Raw genomic sequence first — 17,377 nt, forward strand, 5'->3', positions numbered from 1 at the left:
GCTACAATTCCCAGAGTGGGAACTATAGTTCTGAGGGGGGATAGGAAATAGCAATGGAGTGAGCTTGGATCCACTGTCAGAGCCTATAACCTGTCAGTTTGCATTTCTTAGTGCAGAAAGTATTGATCTGATGTGTAGAGATCTTTCCTATTCTAATTAATTCAAGAGGGTTCTGGGAGCTTCTCTGTGAGAAAGAAACAAGCAGAAGGTTCGTGATGTTTGGGTTATTCCTTCAGAGAAGCTGAGAACAGCTGGTTTAAACTGGTTCTCTTATCCCTTCTGTCAAGGTCATGCTGAATATAATAGTAAGGACAGAAGGAGCCTGGGTTTCTCTTTCTATCTCTCTTCCTTCTGATGTGGTGCTCTGCACGTAGTATGCTTAGTGTTAAGATTTTAGACTTATTGTAAGTTATTGTAAGTTAGTTAAGTCTGCTGCATTTGGATTTCTAATGGACAGTGCCAATCCTGAATGTATTGGATTTGTGACCATTATGCTCATTTGCATTCAGTAGCAGTAAAGCTCTGCTGGATGAAATATTCATTGCCTCTGGTCTATTTTTGGGAATCCTGCAATGTGTTTAAGTTGTTACGCTGCTAACTATACATTGGAATCTGCTCTGGATCAATATTGAGTAGAATTTCATGACATAACCCTCTCCCTGTAGTTCCTAAAATTCCCATGGGTGGACCATTTAATTGAAGTTGTAAAAATATTTATACAGTGGTACCTCGGGTTAAGTACTTAATTCGTTCCGGAGGTCTGTACTTAACCTGAAACTGTTCTTAACCTGAAGCACCACTTTAGCTAATGGGGCCTCCTGCTGCCGCCGTACCGCCGTAGCACGATTTCTGTTCTCATCCTGAAGCAAAGCTCTTAACCTGAAGCACTATTTCTGGGTTAGTGGAGTCTGTAACCTGAAGCATATGTAACCCGAGGTACCACTGTACCTGTAACCAACTCATCTCTAAATGACTGTGCTTTAAAATGAAACGATATGCGAAGAAAAGCTGGAATTTCAGTTTTGCAGACTAAGCAACTATGTATAATTTACATCATATTGCATACGGGCCGTAGCTCAGTGGTAGAACATCTGCCCTGCCTGCAGAAGGCCCCAACTTCAATCCACAGCATCTTCAGGTAGGGCTAGAAGAGACTCCTGCCTCAGACCTTGGACAGCTGCTACCAGTCAGTGTAGGCAATACTGAGTAAGAAAGGCCAATGGTCTTGACTCCGTAAAAGGCAGCTTCCTATGTCCTTAAAATCCTGCAAATTAATTTTCTGTTTTCCACAAGGAATTCTGGAGGCTTGCCAAATCTCTAGCCTGAGCATGGTGCATTAATGGATCATGAGTGTATATTCAAAGCCCAATGCCACTATTTTAATGAACTACTTTATTTCTGGTACTGCTGGCAGGGGCTGATGGGAGATGTAGTCCAAAACCAACTGGATCCTGGAGACAAAGGTCTGAGTTACATGTGAATTAAGAGTTTTGGGAGGTATTTAGACCAGGGAAGTGTCACAGAGACTTCTTCCCCCACTGCTAATGCCCCAATCCAAATTGGGGACCCTCTGTGGCTGCTTTTAAGTTTTTAAAAGAACTCCTCAGGTAACCTGATTACAGTACTAATTGCCTGAATGCTTAGCTTGACCCAGTATTTAGGAAGAGGAAGTGTAAAAACAGAGTGAAACAATGTACTGCTTTCAACTGGGACCAAAATATTTTAGTAACTAAACTTTAGGATGCCAGACAAGAAACGTGGCTTCATAATTTTAGCCTTCATCTAAGCATTTCTCCACTTGGGAAGATTTGGGATTGGGGGGTGCAGTCAGGCGAGTGGTTAGAAATAAAACATCTTTTGTTAACCCAGCCATAGCACCAAATCTGTACAGCAAAGAGATGCCCGTCATAAAGTCCTGCTCAAACATTCCTTTGGCTTTGATCTTGCACTTAAACAGCTTTCTAACCCAGCTGGGGTCAGATGTGATCATAGTTTTGGAGAAACTGTGTCTCCAACAAGGGCCTAGCAAGAGTGCACCTGTTGGAATAGCAAGGGTGAAGGTAGTATCCAAGGCAGAACCTGTTGGGTCACCCCAAAAGTTGCAAATTTCCCAACAAGGAAAACAAGCCCATATCATTGCATAGACCGTACACTGCTTTATACATTTATTTATAACGATTGGAATTCCTAGGGCTGCATTTTAGGGCAAAGACCTCACAAGGCAGGATACCCAAACCAAACAGTTTTAATTAACTCACAACAATCACCAAATGATAACGAAAAAACGATTAAAGATAGTAGCATACTTGAGTAGCCAACAGTTGCAGGGGAAAAGGTCAGGTGGGCCAAAGCACAGAATGAACTCAGGCTTGCAAGAAAGGTTAAAAATGAAACTATAGCTGCGTATGTCTAAACCGGCCTTCCCCAGCGTGGTGCCCTGCTGACTGGGGGTGATGGGAGCTGTAGTCCAAAACAGCTGAAAGGCAACACGTTTGAAAGGGCTGGTCTAAACACTTGGGCAACTGCTCACTCCCTTGCGATACTGACACCTCCCCTGTCTCCATGGAACATTGCCCTTACCTCTTCTCCCCCCCCCCCTCTCCTTTTTTCGCCACAGTCAAAAAAATTAGAAGTGTAGACTCCTTGGGGCAGAGTGTTAGCCTTTCTGAATGAAGCACCACATACACACCATTCATTTAAAGCGCTATGATACCACTTTAAACCATCAAGGCTTCCCCTGGGAGTTGTAGTTTGGTAAGGATGCTTAGTTGTTAAGAGACACCCTCCCTCCATTCCCTTCCCAGAGCTACAATTCCTAGAGTGGTTTAATAATCAATCCCTCTTTCCCAGGGAACTCTGGGAATTGTAGCTCTTTGAGAGGAGTAGGGGTCTCCACACAACTCTCAGCACCCTTAACATACTACAGCTCCCAGGGTTCTTTGGGGGATGCCATGACTATTCAAAGTGCTATGATACTGCTTTAAATATAGGGCATGAACATGACTAGAGCTACAATTCCAAGCACACTTAACGAACTACAGTTCCCAGAAATTGCAAGTGGGGGAGCCATGACTTGTTTTAAAGAGGCATGAGACCGCTTTAAATGTAGTGTGGGTGTGGCCATGGATGGATACAATAGTTGCATCTTCTAGGAGGCCTGAACCCCCCAACTCCACCCCACCCCACCCCCCAGCTTCAGGAGGAAGCCTGTCCTAGGGCCCAAATAATTCACCTCTGCTCACCTGCTGTGCTGCTCTCCCCGCCAGTGCCTTCCACAGAGTACGAGGATAAGTTGTGGGCAGGATTGCAGCTGCCCCTAGGATGGCTCAGGGTAGAAAAGGAAACAGGATGATCTCAGCTTCTTTCCTGTTTCCACAGTCAGCTGGTGGGAACTGTTCTTTATCTTCTGCACCATCAGCACTAAATCCTCCAGAAGGTCAGGGAGCCCTACGGTTCAGATATGGAGGAGGAGGACCATGGCAGCCAGGAGGGAAGACATCTTCTCGAGGAGAGAACCTCTTGGTACTATTATTTCAGGCTCTCTTGGCTGTAAGGAAGCTTAAAGGAGGAAGGAAGATGGGCAGAAAGCGGCTCAGTCCCTCTTCTCAAAATCCACGTCTTCGTTTCTCCACTTCCTCCACAATCCTGGCCCTGGTTCTGAGAATTAAGAAAGGAGAGGTGAGCTTGCCAATATTATTTATTTATTTGTTTGTTTGTTTGTTTGTCGTATTTCTATCCCACCTCTTTCTCTGAGCAGCTCAGAGTGACGTCCATGATTCTTCTCCCCATCCTCATTTAATCCTCACAACAACAACAACAACAAAAACCACAACCCTGTGAAGTAGGTTAGGCTGAGAGGCAATGATTGGCCCAAGGTCACCACCCAGTGAGCTTCATGGCTGAGTGCGGGTTTGAACCCTCGTCTCCCAGGTCCTAGTCCAATAATCTAACCACTGGTGAGTGTTCATGCGTGTCCAACACAGAGGGGTCCAACTGGGAGCACATTGGGGGCTCCAAGTTAAGGCAAGCTTGGCATGTTGCTCCCAGGAGATCAGAACAGGGCTTCTTTAGTTAAACTGTGGAATTCCCTCCCACAGGAGACAGTGATGACCACCAACTTGGAAGGCTTTAAGAGAGGACTGGACAAATTCATGGAGATGAATGGTTTAACAATAACTCTGTAAGGGGAATATGGGTCTCCAAGGGGACTCTTGGCACCCTTAACAAGCTATATCACCCAAGATTCTTTGGGGGAAAGCCACAACTGTTCAAAGTGACACCTTAAATGTATGGTGTGAAGGTTTACAGTATCTGTGAGGGACAAACTACAGTTCCCAGGATGCTCTGCTTCAGATGATTGGGGTGTACACAGAGAGGCAGAGAGCAAGCAGATTGCAGTGCCAGAGAGGGGAAGCAGGTCCAGGAGGGCTCTCCTCAGTGGGCGCCCTGCTGGAGGGTGGGCCGTGGGCAGGGCCCCCATCATGCTGACTCCCGACACCAGCTCTGTAGAGAAAAGGTGTTCTGGGAGAGAGGAGGGGCGCCTGATAAGAAAGCCAAAAAAAACCCCTAGTTAATCATTTTGCGTTCCAGAGTTGTGTGTTATCCTTTCTTTGAATAATGAAGTATGAGGTCAGAAGGCAGGGGTGATCTCAGCACCGAGGAGAGGGGAAAGGGAGTCAACTCTGACCACTTTTGGAGGAAGCGCTTCCATGGGAACCTCAGCAAGTGTACATAACAAAGCGGAGCCATGCCACCAGGCTGGGCACCTGGAGAAGGGAATGGCAGGCAGAGGGGAAGGGAGAGCCAGTGTATCCCTCTGGATCTCTCTCTGCAATAGGGGAAAAAGAACTTTGCTTGGGGAAGGAAAAGCAAGCCATGAGAGCTTGTCCACACCTTGCTTGTGCCGTGCCTAATATGCACAGGTCCAAGAGCTTTTCCGCTTGTCTCATGTTTTCTAAGCGGGGGTACAAGAGGTTTTTTGTTTGCCCTGTACTGCACACCCATCATAGAGTGACTATTCCAGCACCTGTAACAAACTATGGTTCCTATCATTCTTTGCGGGGAAATTGTGTGCTTTAAACATGCTTTGAATTAGTTGTGTGTACACAGGCTTAGGACACTTTAAATGTGGAATCCCAAAGATCTGGAAAGCGGCTGAATCCCTCCTGCAAAATACAGTCTAGAGGTGCCTGCTGATGTTATGCGCTTTTTAAGCTTTGCATTGATTTATTGTTTTGTTCTTTGTATGGAAATCTAAAACCGAACAACAATACTGGATTGGCTAACACTTCTTTATCAATTTAAACCATCTCAAAAATAGCTATTGTGTTATTAAATTACTAAAACACACACACAAACTTTTGGAGTCATTTCGATTGTACACAGATCCATTTTCCCACATGCACTTAAACTTGGAAGGATGGGGGGCTTTACATACCCTTTTTATTGTTTGGGTGTCAAGTATGACCTCAGACTTGTAGGACGATTTAAGTGGATTTACAATCACCCACAAAGCAAACCGAGTCAGAAATCGTACTAGGGGGCCTGTCCTGAATGAGTGTGAACTCTTTATACGGGCAGGTGTGCCTCTGAACACCTGAAAAGTGCATTCTCCTACAAGTGTACAATTGCCAGTCCCAAACATCTGGGGTTTCATGGGGGCTTATTTCCCAAGAAGTGTGCATCAGGTACGGACCCCATGTGAGAAGAACTAGGCTTCTAAAATGTGAGGGCAAAACCTCTAAAATGTGGAGCCAGTGCAGAGTAGAGTATTGGACTAGGACCAGGGAGGCCTGGGTTCAAATCCCTGGCCACAAAGCTTGTTAGAGGACTCCTCACAGGGTTGCTGACCGGATCACAGAGGAAAGGGATGGAATCACACTGTCCTTAGAGAAAGGGCAGGATGGCAACATATTAAAATAGATAAAGTAATGATTGTCCGCCGACCTAACAAATTTGCAAGGGCCTGTTAAGCTCATGCTGAGGCGAAGAAAATCCAATCAGGAGTTTAACAACAACAAAAACAGCCAAGAAGCGAACACAGTTTTAAGATTGTTCCAAGCTGAACTCATGATTCTTGGTCAGTCGCTTTACATTTCTATCATTCCTTTGTAGCAAAAGACATACACGATAACAGGCTATTTTAATTCTCCACCCAACCAACCAACAAGACGACTTCCTTCCATGCCTTTCTTGCTACATCCAGGCTTTTCAAAGTTGCTTTGAGACATTCGGCTGCTTTCAGACCAGATTTGCCCTCAAAATATCTCAACACTGAAATGCTATTTTAGTCTTCGTATGGAAATTTAAGAGACACACTTCAAGATTTGCATTTTAGAGTAAGAATTGTCCATCCTGGGAGAGAAGGGAAAGTCACACTTATCGTGTGTCTACCCAAGCTGCTAACCTGGACTTGCCTCCTGATCGGACAGGGACACTCCCCAGGGTGGTGACTCATACAGAGACCTGATAAGTAGTCATAGGGTCACCTGAAGCCACTTCACAGCAAGTAAAGCCATTGGGTCCATATAGCTCAGTACTCTGAGTGGCAACAGCTTTCCAAGGATTCAGGCAGGAGTCTGTCCCATCCCTACCTGGAGATGCTGCTGGCGATTGAACCTGGAACCTTCTGCACACAAAGCATGTGTCCTACCACTCAGCCACAGACTTTCACCTGCTCCCTGTCTTCTGTGACAGCAGAGGACGCCAAATCAGGAGTCACTGAATGACCCACATATTCCCGGTACACAGAGACACAGAATTATCCATCCAGCGAAGGCTGATTGGGAGATCAGCAACTCACACAGAGATGCGGCAGCCAGACTCCCCCCTGAAGGTGGGCATCCAGGAACTTCTCGTGACTTTATTTAACTCATTGGCAACTCTTTCTGAGCCTGGTGGCTGGGAACTGCTGGGTTAAGGACTTCCAGTAAAAAGAGAACTCCGGCAAGAGTATCATCCTTGAGGGTCTTGGAAGGAAACCACAACAGCAGAACTGGTTTCAAACGGTTGGCGCTCTCCCTAATAATGACAACTAGGCATACCCCAAAGGCAGGAGTGGGGCATAAAATGATAAGCAAAGCCCAGCTCCATCACAGGCCGGCACCCTTTTTCGAAAGTGGTCAGGCAGGTGCCTCTCAGGAGCCTGCAAGCTTCTGGAACTCAGCAACTGAAACTTGGAGAAATATTGCCTCTGATCCTGGAGAGTAATTGAGATATTTGCCATAGAGGGAAATATGGTGTGTGTTTATGGTGTATCAGAGGGATTAAGTCCCAAATCATTGGAGCCACACACTGCCTGGGCTTGAGAAAATCTAATGGGGTCCCTTCCAGATCTACAATTCTATAATTCTAATGGGACACATTGATCACCAACGATCAGATGCAATGGTCCCTGAGCTTTCATTAGCCTTCCAAACAAATTCAATGCAACAAGAAAAGAATTAAGAAACCAACAGCAGGTCTGACCAAAGCAGCCCACCCATCTCCTGCAAGAGGTAGGGGTGGTCAAGAAATCTGTGTTACAATACAAAAAAGGGGGCAGGGGGAGGGGGGAGAGAAATGTGCCAGGCAAGAGGAGGAAAAGTACATAATAAAACTCACTTCTGCCGGAATGTAAATAACTCTTGAAGCCTAGGCTCAAGGAATGTCAAAAGAAAGAACAACAATATTGAAAGAGGATGGTGAGTGGAATTCAGAGATAAGGAAGGAGAAAGCCTTAGAATCACAGAACTGTCGAGGCGGAAGGGACCCTGAGGGTCATCTAGTCCAACCCCATGCAATGCAGGGCTCACGGCTAAAGAATATCTGACAGAAGGCCATCCAACACCTGGTTAAAAACCTTCACTGAAGGACACATTTCAAAAGAGTCCAATTCCACTGCTGAACAGCTCTTATAAATTGTTGTGACTCACCCTGGAAGGGTGGATATATAAAATAAAGTTATCAACAGGCTTTTTTTTAGTTTCCAGGCTCATAGGCGCTGCTTTTACTCATTATTTGTGGGGCTTTGTTCTCTGCCTTGAGTTACCTACGCTCCTGACTTGTGGCAGCTTGATATGCTAGCAGCATCTGTATTGTGCTTGGATGCAGGAAATCAAGGTTCGAGAAATGACTTGACTTGGTCCTGGGTGGTCATAATTTCCCAACCTAGCCTACCTCACAGGGTTGTTGTGTGAGGCTAAAACACTGCTCTCGGTAGAATCAAGCAAGTGTTTCCTGTTTATACCCTGGATAACGTAGGCGTAATCTAGAATGCAGGGGAGGAGCCCACAAGTCCAGGAGGCCAGATGCAACTATGCTAGTTATTTGTGGCACACCACCGGCCAGAAAAGGAGGGAATAAAACTAGCTCTCTTCCAGCTTGTTTTCTCCTTTGCAGGATTCTAACACTACAGGTGACAAGGCAAGAATTTGCAAGGCTGGCTTAGAACGGAAAGATAAGCAGCCAAGCAGAAACTCTGCCCCTCCATTGCTTCACACACAAGGGATCCACGTGTAAGAGAGAGTTACTCCCTGACACTGCAATTGCCAGTGAACGCTGATGCATCATGCCTGAAAAATCTCAAATCAAAACACTGGCAGGATTAATGGAAGCCAGGCCTTGTAGATAACGGACGGCAGAGGAGGAAGACTCCAGCATTCACCACTCCCCGCCCCAGATCGCTGAAGCATTCTTCACCTACTCCCTTGCAACATCAACGCATAATGCCACCGAGATGTTCATCACCCTGCTCATTTATGACAGCTGGCGTGTGCCGCTTGGGATCTGTGCCCTGCGACTAAAATCTTTGCCCTGTTAACCCCCCTCCCTCACAAGAGAAGGCTAATGTGAGGGTCATAAAGCAGGTAGACTGCAAGCACTCAACGCCCCCCTCCCCCAAAGGAAGCACACCTTGAGAAAACTGTTTGGGTTTGGCTAGAGGCATAGCATACATAGGAAGCTCCCTACTGAGTCAGACCATTGGTCCATCTAGCTCAATACTGTCTGCACTGACCGGCAGCAGCTCTCCAGGGTGTTAGGCAGGACTCCCCTCCAACCGTACCTGGAGACGCTGGGGATTGAACCTAGCAACCTTCTGCGTGCAAGGCAAATGCTCTACCAATGAGCTACAGCTCCTCAGTTTTTGGAGGTTATCCGCATTGTTACCAGAGTAAAAAGGAGCAGGAAACCAAGAGGCTTTTTGCATCACCAGGATCACACCATTCGAACCACCAGCAGCAAGAGCTGCATTAACTGAGAACAGGCCACTGATGCGCAACAGGAATTACAGCCCCTTATTACCCTGCTTTATCTCCTGCCCGTCCTCTTTCAGTTGTGTCCCAACATGGTGCCTGTGAGTGCAGTGGTACCCTTGAGGTCCAGTCCAGCATCCATGAAGCCTCTGAGTCATGAGATGGTGAAAAGGGCTACTTTTCCCTCCCTTTAAAAAGTACAGTACCCAGAACTGAAGGAGGAAGTGAGGAAGAGTGACTCTCTTTCCCACTTCCTCTTTCAGCTCTATGGGCTTTTCATGGCTCAGATGAATGCTACTGGATGTTGTTGTTGTTGTTTAGTCGTGTCCAACTCTTCGTGACCCCCTGGACCAGAGCACACCAGGCACTCCTGTCTTCCACTGCCTCCCGCAGTTTGGTCAAACTCATGCTGGTAGCTTCGAGAACACTGTCCAACCATCTCGTCCTCTGTCGTCCCCTTCTCCTTGTGCCCTCAATGGATCACTGCCTTGCCATGGCAAAGGGGCTTGAATAACTCAGAGAAGCTATGAGCTATGCCAGGCAGGGCCACCCAAGATGGACAGGTCATAGTGGAGAGTTTTGACCAAACATGATCCACCTGGAGCAGGAACCGGCAAGCCAGTCCAGTATCCCTGCCAAGAAAACTCCATGGACAATTCTACTGGATGCTACTGGCCAAATCCCGTGGAAAAGTGACACGTGTGTGTGTGTGTGTGTGTGTGTGTGTGTGTGTGTTGATCTCCTCTCCTTCTATTTTTCAGGGAGAGGTTAATCCAGGGGAGAGAAGTGACAGGAGGTGGCACCCACCCCAAAAATACAATGCTACCGACATATCTGAAAAGCTAGCAACCCCTGGCTTAGATCCTAACCTCCTTAGGTCACGGGGCACAGGTTTCATTTCACTTTTAGTTTGTGCTATGCCGACTTTCTACATTGCTATACACAAGGCAGTTTACAAGATTCAAACAGCAACTGCTCTTCAGAAGTATTGCTGCCTCTGATCGTGGAGGCAGAGCAGAACCATTGTGGCTAGCTAGCAGCCACTGACAGCCCCCTCCTCCACAAATTTGTCCAATTCTCTTTTAAAGACAACCAAGTTGGTGACCATCACTGCCTCCTGTGGAAGAGAGTTCCACAGTTTAACTTTGTGTTGAATGCGGAAGGGCTTTCTTTTATCCGTCCTGAATCTTCCAACAAACCCTCCCCACTTTTCTCCTATGATAATACTGCGGTAAAATACAAATAAAGAATGTATTGATCCATTTAAATGTTGCCTTTACTACTGTGCCAGTCTTTTAATTGTTTTATTATTGCTGAACGTGCAAACAGAGTGAAGTGCTGACCTACTTTACAGGGGCGGCCCCATCTTTGAAGGCCCGCCCAGTCCAAGAGTGGTTTAAAATAAAGGCCAAGAACCGCAGGAAGTGGAGAGTGGTAGCCTTGGCATTGCCCATATAGAGGCGGCAGCACCTGGATGGCAAACTGAGCAGCCAGGCAGGCCCCAGACTTCTTCCCCTCCTGAGATTTATTATAGTCCTGTTTAAGTTTGCCTCTGTACATATAAATCAACATATGCAGATTTTAAGAACAAATCTCTCCTCTTTGTTTTTATGAACAATGCCACCCTATCTATCACTGAAGAGCCAGGCTACGGGCCCATCTCGTCTAAAAATTTTCCCCAGGTACAAAAAGGTATTTCCCACCACTGGCTATCCATCCCCTTTAATTTAAGGTTGTCATGTTTCAAAAAGTGAAAATCCAGACACAGCTTTTGAGGGGGGGGCAAAGCTTTTTTTTTTTTTTTGCCAAAGTTTTTCTTGCAAAAGAAGTTTTTGAGCTATTTTCCTGGAGATTTCTGTGATTTCTGCCTGGACCCTGTTTGCGGATATGTCTGGGAAATTCCGGACATATGGCAACCCTATTTCAATTGGCAGTGCCAGAATCCAGCCTGGGGACTCGCTTCATGCAAGACAGGTGATATGATAGCCGCCATCAGATATCTGCTGTCCTATGGAAGAAGAAGTGAGTTTGCGTTCTGCTGCTTCAGAGGGAAGAACTCAAACCAATGGATTCAAATTAGAAGAAACAAAATTTTGACTAAACATGAGGAAGAATGTTCTGGTGGCAGGAGCTTTTAACAGTGGAACAGACTCCCTCGGGAGGTGGTGGACTCTCCCTCATTGGAGGTTTTCAAACAGAGGTTGGATGACGAGTCTGTCAGAGATTCTTTAGCTGTGATTCTTGCATTGCAGGGGATTGGACTAGATGACCCACAAGCCCCCTTCCAGTTCTACAATTATCTGATTCTAAAACAGATGGTATGGCTCCCTCTCCAATAGGAAACTGTACTCATTTCAGCGCCAGCTAAAAACATTTTTGTTTAGACAAGCCTAAACAAATTTTAGTTTTAATCTGTTTTTAGCCTCTTGCTATTTTAGCTTTTGGGAAGTTTTGGATTGTTGTTAAATTTTTCTTATTGATAATTTTATGGGCAGTTTTTTGTAAACCACTTTGAGTTTTTGGGGGTTATTTTTACAATCAAGCAGTATATAATTTTTATGAAATAAATACATAAATATTGAACCTTACAGGTAAAATGAAGAGTGTCAAAAACATCACCAATCATAATTGTGTGGCAACTCTAAATCTCTTAAGACCTCTAGGAGCAGTGGATGTGGTTTATAAAAAAGCCCCATCCTTGGAGGCAACATGGAGGTGGTTATTCCTAAGGATCATTCAAGGAGAATGCAAAAAATTCATCAGGGGGTGAACCCCACAGGAAAGTGGACCCACTTAGCTGTGGAGAACAAGGCCCTTAGTTGCCCAAGCAACCAGATTTCCATTTCTAAAGGTCTTTTGCAGGGAAACATTTCCCCCCATTAGTAAGCAAATGAGGTCCAGATTCAAATCAGGAAAACAGAAGCATTCACCTCAAATGTCCTCAAGTGTAATTTGCTGTGAGGGCTGTTCTTCTGCCCTCAGCTTATGCCCACACAACAGAGAAAAACCATTCACCAGAGGAGCCACAAAATGGTGTAAAGTGGTGTCCTGGCCTCAGTCTTGCTTTTTTATTCAAAACTGGAAATCCTCAAGAAGGGAACCCCAGTGCTCTAAATTTGCACCCCTGGGATTATCTTCAAGCAACAGCTAATCTAATATGTGCACAGCCTATAAAATAAAAAATGAAAGGGCAATATCTCTCATAGGCCAATATCGCTTAACACCGGAAGAGCCAAACCTTCAGTTTAAACAGAACTCTCCAGCAGGGCAGAATTTTAAAATGGCAAACAGTAGCAGAGGCAACTGGAAAACCCCATCCTAAGGGAGGAAACGCTGAAATATTTGCCTGGGGTAGGGGAAGAGATGATGAGGGTAGGCAAAGCAGCTTGCCTTCAACTACCTAGAGACCTAGGTCGTGCAAAAGGCGGAGCAGACTGTTGCTCTCTGTTGATCCAGAAGCCGGGAGGAGACCCAGTGGGCGGAAATTGCCTGGGAAGCAGATTTCAGATCAACCTGAGGAGAAGATTCCTAACCGCAAAAGCTACTTGGCACTGGGAGTTTCTCTGGTGACTACGTGGGTGGGGCGCCTGTGGAACACCCTCCATGACAAGGATATAAATAACTATATAGCTTTTAGAAGACACCTGAAGGCAGCCTTGTATAGGGAAGTTTTTTTTTTTAATGTTCGATGCTTTACGGTGTTTTTATATTTTGCTGGAAGCCTCCCAGACTGGCTGAGGCAAGCCAGTCAGATGGGTGGCATATAAATTAAAAAAATAATAGTATTAGTAGTAAAGTAAAGTAAAGGTAAAGGACCCCTGGACGGTTAAGTTCAGTCAAAGCAGACTATGGGGTTGCGGTGCTCATCTCACTTTCAGGCTGAGGGAGCCAGCGTTTTTCCACAGACAGCTTTCTGGGTCATGTGGCCAGCGTGACTAAACCGCTTCTGGCGCAACGGGACACCGTGACAGAAGCCAGAGCGCACGGAAACACCATTTACATTCCCGTCGCAGCGGTACCTATTTATCTACTTGCACTGGCGTGCTTTCGAACTGCTAGGTTGGCAGGAGCTGGGACGGAGCAACGGGAGCTCACCCCGTCATGGGGATTTGAACTGCCAACCTTCTGATCGGCAAGCCCAAGAGGCTCAGTGGTTTAAACCACAGTAGTAGTAGTAGTAGTAGTTGGAAATATGGCTGGATGGCTATCTGTCACTCACAGGATGCTGCAGTTGCAGCATATAGGAACATAAGAGGAGCCTGCTGGGTCAGGCTAATAGCCCATCTAGTACAGCATCTGTTCTTATGGAATCGCAGACATGGAAGGGACTCTGGGGGTCATCTAGTCCAACCCCCTACAATGCAGGAATTGCGGCTAAAGAATCCCCTAACAGATAGCCATCCAACCTCTGGTTAGAAACCTCTACTGTAGGAGAGAGCCCTCCACCTTCCAAGAGAGTTTATCAAACAGCTCTGACCATCAGAAAGTTCTTTCTAACTTTTAGCTGGAATCTCCTTTCCTGTCATTTGAATCCATTGTTCACGTCCTACCCCCTGGAGCAGCAGAAAACAAGCTTGCTCCATCTTTCATGTGACTTTTATTAACTGCCATGTTTGGATTAATTTCTCCTTGTTCATTTTTCAAGGGGTGACTGTCTCAAATGTCCTTACGTTCATTATGGAATTTGTACACCACTTGCGAGAGCGACTGAGTTATGTAAAGTAGCAGAGAAGTCTTAAAATGAACCAATGTAATTAACTCTGATTCTTTAGGCTTGCCTCGTATCAAATACCCTACAGCTTTCCTATTTCTCCCACCACCACCACCACCTGCCTTGGGGAAAGACGGCAGATTAACTTCAGCATCAGTCTGGAGGATAGTAGAGGGTGCCCCTTAACATGTGCAGAGTGCATTTCCCTCCACAGCAAGCTGGCATATCCGTGATCCCACTCTGAGGCGCTCCAAGGAGGTATCAGCTTATTTCCAAAAGCCAACAGGATGCTTTATAGTCCCAAGACACAGGGTAAAGGTTAGAGAGGAAGTAACTAGGTGAAAATCTTGAAGACAGTAGAACAGCTCAGAAGGAAGCTTTTTAAGCAACCACAACAAACCTCCGACAATAACAAATCAGTACCGTTGCCAAAGAACCAGTTTTAAAAAATAATTATCACAGACCCACAAACCAACAGGGAGGATAAAAACTTTCCAAACTCATATTCAGGTACTGCCTGCCTCAGCCTCACAATGCATGACCTACATCTCTCATTAGAGAATGAAGGCACGGCTCACTCGGTGAAAAGAACTCTGCCCATGCTCAGAGAGACACAACCATCCTTTTCCACATGCTCTAGGGCTAAGCCTTGGTGCTGAAAGAGTCAGGACTGAAGCAAACCCCCGTGAAGCCGTCACCAAAAAGACCTCTGGGCACGTGCAGAGTGCCTTTGCTCCAACCAGCCCTGTGTTGCTGATCTTAAGGAGCAAAAGCTTCCAATCCAGGGAGGTCAGAAGCTATAACTCCGGGCATCAAACTTCTGGCATCTCTGGGGTCCTCCCCAGCAAAAATAATAATAATTAAACTTTGTTTTGCTGCCAAGAGAACAGGAGAGCATCACCACCTGAAACCCATTTATAATAAGGGAGGGAGAAGGCAAAATCAAACAAACAAGCCCCTACAAAACGTACCTTTTGCAGAAGAGGGAGCAAGCCACTCTCCCATCAGCTCAGTTCCTCAGTTTCCCCCCCAGTGTCGCTTCTGCTCTGGAGTTTCAGGGGGGATGGAAAAGAGTGAAATTACCCAGGATATCAGGTGTCCCTGTGCAGAACCAAAAGCCACCTTTTGCACCTCCTGGCTTGAGGGCTGCTTCCCAGCCTTTTCCCTTTCTTCCTCTTCTCTGCTCCAGCCTCCTCCTCTCCTGACACCAAATAAACCAGGAACAGCCGCCCTGAGTTTAGATCCTCCTCGGAGTTAACCCTTTGCCCTTCCTTCCGCCTGCGGGCTCTTTGCAGCCACAGCCCCGAGGGGGGAAACTTCTGCTCCTCCTGCAAAAAGGTTAGGGTCCATCTCTCTCTCTCTCTCCCCCCCCCCACCATGCCAGTTCTCCAGGGTTTTATATGCGCCCCAGGACCTGCCAATGAGATGGGAAGCCAGAAGAAAGAGGTCCTTTCTTGAGCTTGAGAAACAGAAGCACTCATAACTTAAAGGGGACAGCGCACAAATCATGCGTCCCTTAGAGAGGAGAGAGAGATGGAGGAGGGTCGTCTTGAGCTAACACAACCCAAGAAATCCAAATCAATCTTCATCTCAAATGGAGAGAAACTATTGTTTCTATTACCACCCAGTTTGCCCCAATGTATGCGCCTTAGGGGCAGAGACCAGATATTTTTTCCCATTTTTATTCATTTAAATAACCTTATGTACGTAAATAATAACTAATATTGCATCATCATAAACATATTTGTGGACTAATCTAACCACTGTAGTTCATTTACCCTATTTTATAGTCCTTGAGGGTTTTCCAATTAGCTTTTTTTTTAAAAAAAAAAGGAATGAAGAATAAAGTGTATTTGAACATGCACCTTTTCTCTTGAAAGGAAACAAGAGGCTGTTATTAGCATCTATTAGGCTAATCTGCCGCCCTTCCTCCAGACCTCCCATCTGCATATGCACAACACGTGTGCGTTTAAAAAAAATTAAAATATGTACTTTGCATTCCCTTTTTTGTTGTTTTGTGTCATGATCCTCAGGTGAGGGGTGATTATACAAATTTAATACAGTAATTTACTGACGATTTTCTAATTATTCTATGCAGTTTATGTTGTATTTGCGGTATCCTATAATTATCATTCAGAATCATATAATTGTGAAGCAGGAAGGGACCACATGAGTAATCTAGTCCAACCCTTGCAATGCAGGAATTTTTTGCCCAAGGTGGGGCTCAAACCCATGACCTTGAGATAAAGAGTCTCATGCTCCACCAGAGCTATCCCAGAGATTATGTTATCATTATTTATTGTTTGTAAGCTGCTTTGCAATTCATGTGAATGAAAAGCAGCATAGAAATATAATAAATCGTTTTTTTAAAACCCCCCTGAGCACGTGCAGATTGCCTCTCCTTTCTTTTTAAAAAAAGTTTTTTTAAAAAAAGGTGTGAGAACAGAGTGCTTCAAGGTACATGCAGAGTGTTGTTCCTTCATGTTTACCCTTTGGCACAGGTCTAAGCATACACTGTTGAATGTATATTGAGAGGCAGTGTGGTGTAGTGGTTGGAGCATCAGACTATGACCTGGGAGAGACCAGGATTTGAATCCCCACTGGACCATGAAGCTCACTGGAGGTGACCTTGAGCTCAGACCAGCGTACCTCACAGGGTTGTTGTGGGAATTCAATGAGGAGGAGGGAGAGAGCCATGTATGCCACACCTTGAGCTCCTTGGAGAAATAAAGGTGGAATATAAATGCAATAATTAATAAATGAATAAACAATACCGTGAAAACACACTTTCCACCCCTCCGGGCTCTTAGAATCACAGAACTGTAGAGTTGGAAGGGACCATGACAGTCATCTAGTCCAACCCCTTGCAATGAGGAATCTCTCGCCCAACGTGGGACTCAAACCCTCAACCCTGTACAAGCTGAGCTATCGCAGGTCTTTGTTGACTATTGGGCCTGGAGGGTGAAATTCTGGCTGGTCCAGTGAAACACTGACTTACCGCTCACCTTGAAATCATGCTCAGAGCCACTCTCTTTCTATTCATGTTTAGATGTGTGTGTGTTTTTGCCACAGAGGGAGGAGGAGAAAAGGCTTCTGGGTGGGCCAAAGCAGTAAATAATAATAAACCACCAATAATCCCAGCTGGCTAGGAGGAGGTATCCTGGAAGGGGGAGAGAGAGAGGAGGGAGGATGGCAAAGTCAGTGTGATAACAGAGGTGAGGCAAGGAACACACAAACACACGTCACCTTAAGCCCTCACCTTGTGCACACAGACACACAAGGCACAGACAGCAGCCCTCCTGCAAACATTCACACGCATGGGTGGAGCCTCTCCCGGCTGCTTCTGGGCACTGTTAAACCCTTCAATGTAGAAGAAGAAGAAGAAGAAGAAGAAGAAGAAGAAGAAGAAGAAGAAGAAGAAGAGTTTGGATTT

The 17,377-nt window shown here is 45.7% G+C and overlaps 1 protein-coding gene across 3 annotated transcripts in view; it reads right to left on the bottom strand.

The window, feature by feature from the left end:
• Positions 1-16,969, bottom strand: part of ARHGEF2 (Rho/Rac guanine nucleotide exchange factor 2) — a 111,951-nt gene extending 94,982 nt beyond the window's left edge. Inside the window, exons 1-2 of one of the 3 annotated variants that reach the window (XM_079956442.1) lie at positions 16,950-16,969; positions 3,243-3,657 (exon numbers count right to left, since the gene is read on the bottom strand). The gene's annotated coding sequence lies outside the window, so the exon portion shown is untranslated. Of the gene's footprint in view, positions 1-3,242; positions 3,658-9,282; positions 9,426-14,915; positions 15,239-16,949 lie in introns of those variants that run through there. The other 2 variants (XM_079956440.1, XM_079956441.1) reach the window with 2 other exon arrangements.
• Between the last annotated feature and the right edge of the window lie 408 nt (positions 16,970-17,377).

This window comes from Podarcis cretensis, assembly GCF_951804945.1.
Source record: "Podarcis cretensis genome assembly, chromosome: 16".
Lineage (NCBI taxonomy): Eukaryota > Metazoa > Chordata > Lepidosauria > Squamata > Lacertidae > Podarcis > Podarcis cretensis.